This window comes from Podarcis liolepis (genome assembly GCF_965112155.1).
Source record: "Podarcis liolepis genome assembly, chromosome: 5".
NCBI lineage: Eukaryota > Metazoa > Chordata > Lepidosauria > Squamata > Lacertidae > Podarcis > Podarcis liolepis.
This window is the reverse complement of record NC_139556.1, coordinates 26,872,289-26,878,169: the sequence shown is the minus strand read 5'-3', so window position 1 is coordinate 26,878,169 and position 5,881 is coordinate 26,872,289. Positions and strand designations below refer to the sequence as shown.

General features: G+C 43.9%; 1 long non-coding RNA gene across 1 annotated transcript; it reads right to left on the bottom strand.

Moving 5' to 3' along the window:
• Positions 1 to 2,384: 2,384 nt before the first annotated feature.
• On the bottom strand, positions 2,385 to 5,263 carry LOC310707611. The gene is made up of 2 exons (XR_014526616.1): positions 4,989 to 5,263; positions 2,385 to 3,792 (listed from the first exon to the last, which is right to left on the bottom strand). It is a non-coding gene; the product is annotated as an uncharacterized lncRNA (long non-coding RNA).
• Positions 5,264 to 5,881: the final 618 nt, after the last annotated feature.

Here is a 5,881-nt window from a genome sequence, read left to right as displayed (position 1 = left end):
CTCAGTATGTGTAAAAACAACAACAACAACCAAACTCCACAAAATTGGACCAACTGCTTCAAAGAGGCACTTCCTAATGCTGAATTATGGTACCTGATGAAACTTACTCCCCCCCCCTCTCTCTCTCTATATATATATATTTCATCTCCTCTGTGTTTGCACAGGTTACTATTGAGAAAGCAGTAAATATAGCTAAGTCTGAATCCAGACCAAGGTCATGTCATCCATTGCATGAGGATAAGCATGAATACAACAAGCATGTCCTTGCAACACCTGAATTATATGGGTAGATTCATCATGACACCATAATGGTAAATCTTGGGTTCCTTCTGTTTTCATGTGTGAAGTAACTAATGGTGATAGAGGCATTGGGGGTTGGGGGTGTGAACCTACATGCAGTGGTGTAGCGTGGGGGGTGCAGGGGGGCCGGCCGCACCGGGCGCAACATCTGGGGGTTAGGGTTAGGGGGCACAAATCCACGGGTTAGGGGGCGCAAATTACTTGCCTTGCCCCGGGTGCTGACAACCCACGCTACGCCATTGCCTACATGTTCAGCTGAACTGCAGATTTCTAAAAACATCTAGGTGGCACTGCAAACCAGGAAACAATCAGAGAAAAGAAACAAACCAGTATTTAAAGGGGCGTTACTTCTAGAGGACTTTTTTTTTTTAAGAAGCAACACTGCATTTGCTAAGATATGCTACTTCCTCAGCTATTCATTGCAAAAGTCCCAGAAGTTCACAGCATAATGCAAGAACAAATATAATCTTATATACTTTGCTTAAGGCAAAGGATGATAAATGGTCCTAGCAAAGCACTTCTTTGCAGCATTAAAAAAAAAATACTACAGAGATTAAAATTCTGGAACAATCACAGAGGTTGGCAAAAAGGGAAGCTTAATGAACTACTGCACTTGTGGCAGACTGCTCAGTGCTTCCCTCTTTAAAAAAAGCACAAAAAAGGCTATAACTGAAAATAGCAATGTTTGCTTGGAAGCAAATAAAATGTGAGTGCACTTGTTGATTAATTGGGGGGCGAGATCAAAATAAGCTTTTACATATAACAGAAGATGTTCAAGAAGCAATGAGTCACTGAGCACTCAACTTTGGGTCCCCTTATTCCAGGTACCCTATCTACAAAGCATATTTAAACTGGTTTAACACTTCCTTCTTCTTCAAATAAAACCTTGAGAATTGTAGCTCTGTTGTTGAGAGAGGGTGAGGATCCAACAGCCTTTGCTGCACACAGTTTGTAGGCTTCTTTGTGGGGGTCCTGAGATATGGCTTTGTGCCCCAAAAGGAGTCTCAAAGTGATTTACATGACAATAAAACACAGAAAAATGCAATATACAATACAAAATCCATTAAAGCAATACATATATACTAAACGTGTTTGCCTGAAAACAACAGCAGCAACAACCCAACATGACAATGTAAAATATCCATTGACATCCAACAAAAGAATGGACACCAAAAAGCCAGAGCATTAGTGCTGTCCAAATATCAAGGAAAATAAAACATCTATGCCTGGTACCAAAAAGATGGTGAAGTTGGAACCAGCTGATCTTCCCTGGGCCAAGCATTCTATAAGGACAGAATGGAGTGCTACCATAGAAAAGGTCGGTTCTCTCATTACCACCCCCTGAACATATCTTGAAAGGGGCACACAGGGAAGGGCCTGATATGTTAATCTCAAGGTCCGTGCTGATTTCAGGGTCCAAAAATGGGTTCATATGGAGAAAGGTGGTCCTTGAGCTATTAGGATTCCAAGATGTGCTGCAAGGCATTATAAGTCAAAACCAGTTCTTTGAACTGGGCTCAGAAACCAATTGGCCACCAGCACAAGTGGGCCAAGAACTGGAGTTATATATTCAGACCATCTGATCCTGGATAATACTCTGCCCACCACATTCTGCACTAATTGCTGTTTGGGAAGTCTTCAGGGGCAGCCCAAAGTACAATGCATTGCAGTAATCTAACCAATAGGTTTGGTTAATGGAGCACAGATCTCTCGTCAGGCTACCCCCATGCAGATAGGATGACAGCTGGGCCACCAGCTGAAGCTGGTAGAAGGCACTCCATACAACAGTGGTCACATGTTCCTTTGATGACAAATCCACAGCACCCCTCAGCTGTGCCCCTACCCCTTCAGGGGAAGAGTGACCCAAACTATAACAAGACGCACTTAACCCATCCAGACTGGGGAACCAGCTATTAACAGTGTCTCTTTTTTAGCTGGACACAGCTTCAGTTTGTTAGTCCTCATCAGGTCCACTGCCAAGGCCAGGCACCAGTTTAGCAAATCCACCACCACACTTTGCAAATGAAGAAGAAATAGAGCTGTGTGTCATCAGCATACTGAAGAACTGAAAGTGATGAATGCAGTGAAAGGAATCAGTACAAAGTTTAATGACCAAATTTGTTTCAACCACAAGGTCTTTTTCAGTGAGTTCAAGTAAATGCCACTTGTCTCTAGTGCGCTCTTCTCCAGAGAAAGCCATAATTGAGGAATGACTGCCCCTAGATGCTTTCATCACTTTAAGGAAGTAGAGAGCATCTGACAATATAATATTGATCCAGGATTCCTCCTGAAATTCCCACTGAGGACTTCTTCACATTCATGGGTGAAGTCTTTTGCTGAATGCTTCATGTTATTGCCAAAGCAAGATGTACTGAGAACACTCCCTTCTTAGGCTTTCCAAATGCCTTTATGGCTATTAAGATTGTGCATCACACTGCCTATTAACCACAGCAAAGATCAGGCCAGTAAGGAGTTTCCATCTAAGCTGCAGAGGTTCTGCTGACCTCGCTGCAAGCTTTGAGGTGACAAGATAGTAAGTAGCAGCATGCAGAGCAAAGAAAAGGAATGACCCATCTGTGCAGCCAGAGTCTTGTTCTGTTCCATCATTCCAGATTACCCATCAAATTATGCCAGAGCTTTAGACGCACTGGCTACCATCCAGCACAGCAGTGACTGGTCCTCAGCAGGATTTTACAGCTGACATCTTCCTCAGAGGCCTCTGCACACAATTCCCAAGACACTTTTATTAAAACTAGGGAGTTGCTGTTGTTGTTGTTTTAAAAAACAACACTTTTAGGATCTGCAAGGTGAATCTCCAAACTGTGGTTTTTCACAAATCATGTTCTGTTCATAGATCTTGAGAAATAAGCAGGAAAAGGGTAGGTCAAAACCACCAAGACATCCTCCAGTGACCTCTTTAGAGAAGACGTGTTCAGTGTTAGAAACTCAGCAATATAAGCTAGGCGTCAAATGGCTCCTTTAACCAGGGTGATGGTTGCCAAAACTGAATGCCTGGTTGCCATTTTGGGGCAACTTTACGAATGGGGCAACAATACAACTTTTTGGTTCCTGGAATTTATTCTGATTGTGCAGATAAAATACAACAGGATGTGTTGCTAGTGTGTGAAAATGGTCAAGATCCAAGGATCCCCAGGCATACACCTTCAGATGGTGGAGGGGAGATGGTGAGGGGAGAGACTCCATCAGGCAAGGCCTCCTTCCACCTGCCTTGTCCCACCCTCTGACCCTACGAGACCTCATAAGGAAGCTGGTCCTGGAGGAAGAACTGTGAGGGGAGAGACTTCATCAGGCAAGGCCTCCTTCCACCTGCCTTGTCCCACCCTCTGACCCTACGAGACCTCATAAGGAAGCTGGTCCTGGAGGAAGAACTGTGAGGGGAGAGACTTCATCAGGCAAGGCCTCCTTCCACCTACCTTGTCCCACCCTCTGACCCTACGAGACCTCATAAGGAAGCTGGTCCTGGAGGAAGAACTGTGAGGGGAGAGGCTTCATCAGGCAAGGCCTCCTTCCACCTGCCTTGCTCCACCCTCTAGTCCAGGGGTCAGCAACCTTTTTCAGCTGTGTGCCGGTCCACCATCCCTCAGACCTTGTGGTGGGCCGGACTATATTTTTTGGGAGGAGGGGGGATGAACGAATTCCTATGCCCCACAAATAACCCAGAGATGCATTTTAAATAAAAGGGCACATACTACTTATGTAAAACACACTGATTTCCGGACTGTCCACGGGCCGGATTGAGAAGGCGATTGGGCTGCATCCAGCCCCCAGGCCTTAGGTTGCCTACCCCTGCTCTAATCTCTGCTTCTCAATTTGTATTGCATTATTTTATGTACTGTGGCTTGCCGCTGTTTTATTGATTATAGTTTAGAAATTATTTATTGTAACTTTGAGTGGATTTCTGTTTAACTTTTATATGTTGTTATTATTATTTAATACTATTCTAATGATTGCTGAATGTTACTTTTTTGATGTAGGTTGTCTATTTTAAAGTTATATTATCACATTTTTGTATTGCATTAGATTGTTATAAGATGTACATTTTTTGTTTCTTCAGCTGGTAAACCGCTTTGAGTATTGTAAGATAAAAAAGATGGTATACAAATTAAAAATGATGATGATGGAGCTATCAGGCGTCATCCTGGCACTCGGACATCTTCACGTGGTCACAAGTGACCAATAGCCAGTTACAAAATGTGCCTGGTGCCTGGCAATATTTCAAACACTAGGTGTATGGAACCTCAGGCCCAGGGGTTTAATGTGGCCCTCAAGGCTTCTCTATCTGGCCTTGGGGCTCTCCCTAGACACTTCTCCTCAGGGCACAGCTATGGTTTTCTTTGCTTGGCTGGAATGTGCGCTCTGATCATGCCTCTTGCTTACCTGAATAGAGGACACAGAAGCATGTGTGCAGAAGCTAACCTACTCTTCAAAACTAAAATTTGCATTTGTTGCTCCACCCACTTTTGCCTCTGGTCCCACCCACCACTGGCATATGCCCCCCAGAAAGTTGCCCATAAGGGGATGTGGCCCTCAGCCAGAAAAGAGTTCCTTGTCCTGGTACTATGCAGACTGACAGTTACTCTCCAGGCTCTTTCACATCATGCGCTGGCCTGGCTTCTCCGTGTGAACAGTTCATCCCTTGGGGAAAGAATGAACTGCTTTTGGACTACCTGTCCCAATTTGACTGCCCATCTGCTTTCCAGCATTTGCTCAAGTCCTTGCCTGCCTGGAGTTTCTGGACCACCAACCTGGACAGTCTTCTTGGGCATCAAGCCCAGTTACGGGCAGGCCAATGACACAGACATTGTGGAGGTTTTGTCTCATTTGCAGAGCCTATGTTGACCTCCTTGCTGACTTCACAATGGCAGGTCACAGCTGACAAGATAAATACAAGAAAGCATCATACCCTGAAGCATGAAGACCTCATTTATCAAGCTCAGCTGCAGTGCGCTAAATAAAGCAAATCCCGCACAGATTCCAATGAGAGGATCGCCATTCGTTTCAATGTCAGCTATACCCTGGTTTGATATTTTCCCCACAGGGAAGATGTGGGGAGAGGGAATCCTATATCTACCATATCATTCAAAGTATACATATCTGTGTCGATATATACAAAATGCCAATTGACAGGGTTTGTTTGTTTTTTAAAAAAGCATCCATATGATTTCACAGTGGTTTACAAAACTTTGAACAATTTGAAAACAGATAAAAGTGCAATAAAGTCTCAGAGTGTTAAAAACATTTATGATAATATTAAAAGGTGCTTTAAAATGCCTGGGTGAATTTTAAAAGTGGGGCGTTGCTGATAGCTACGAGATAGTGAAGGTGATTATCTGGGGAAGGGCTAGAGATGTGAAGGCATAGGGAAAAAAGGAATTGTGGGGTCACTGTCACCCCCCCAATTTTCTGTTGTTGGTTTTCCTTACTTCTCTATGAAGGGCAGTGCCCAATGACCATAGAATGCAGACAGGTTGATAGTGCTCCATGAAGTACTTTGCTCCCAAGATGCTTTTAGTGTCTTAAAAGTATGCACCAGCAGTTCAAATTGGGTCCAGAAGCATTT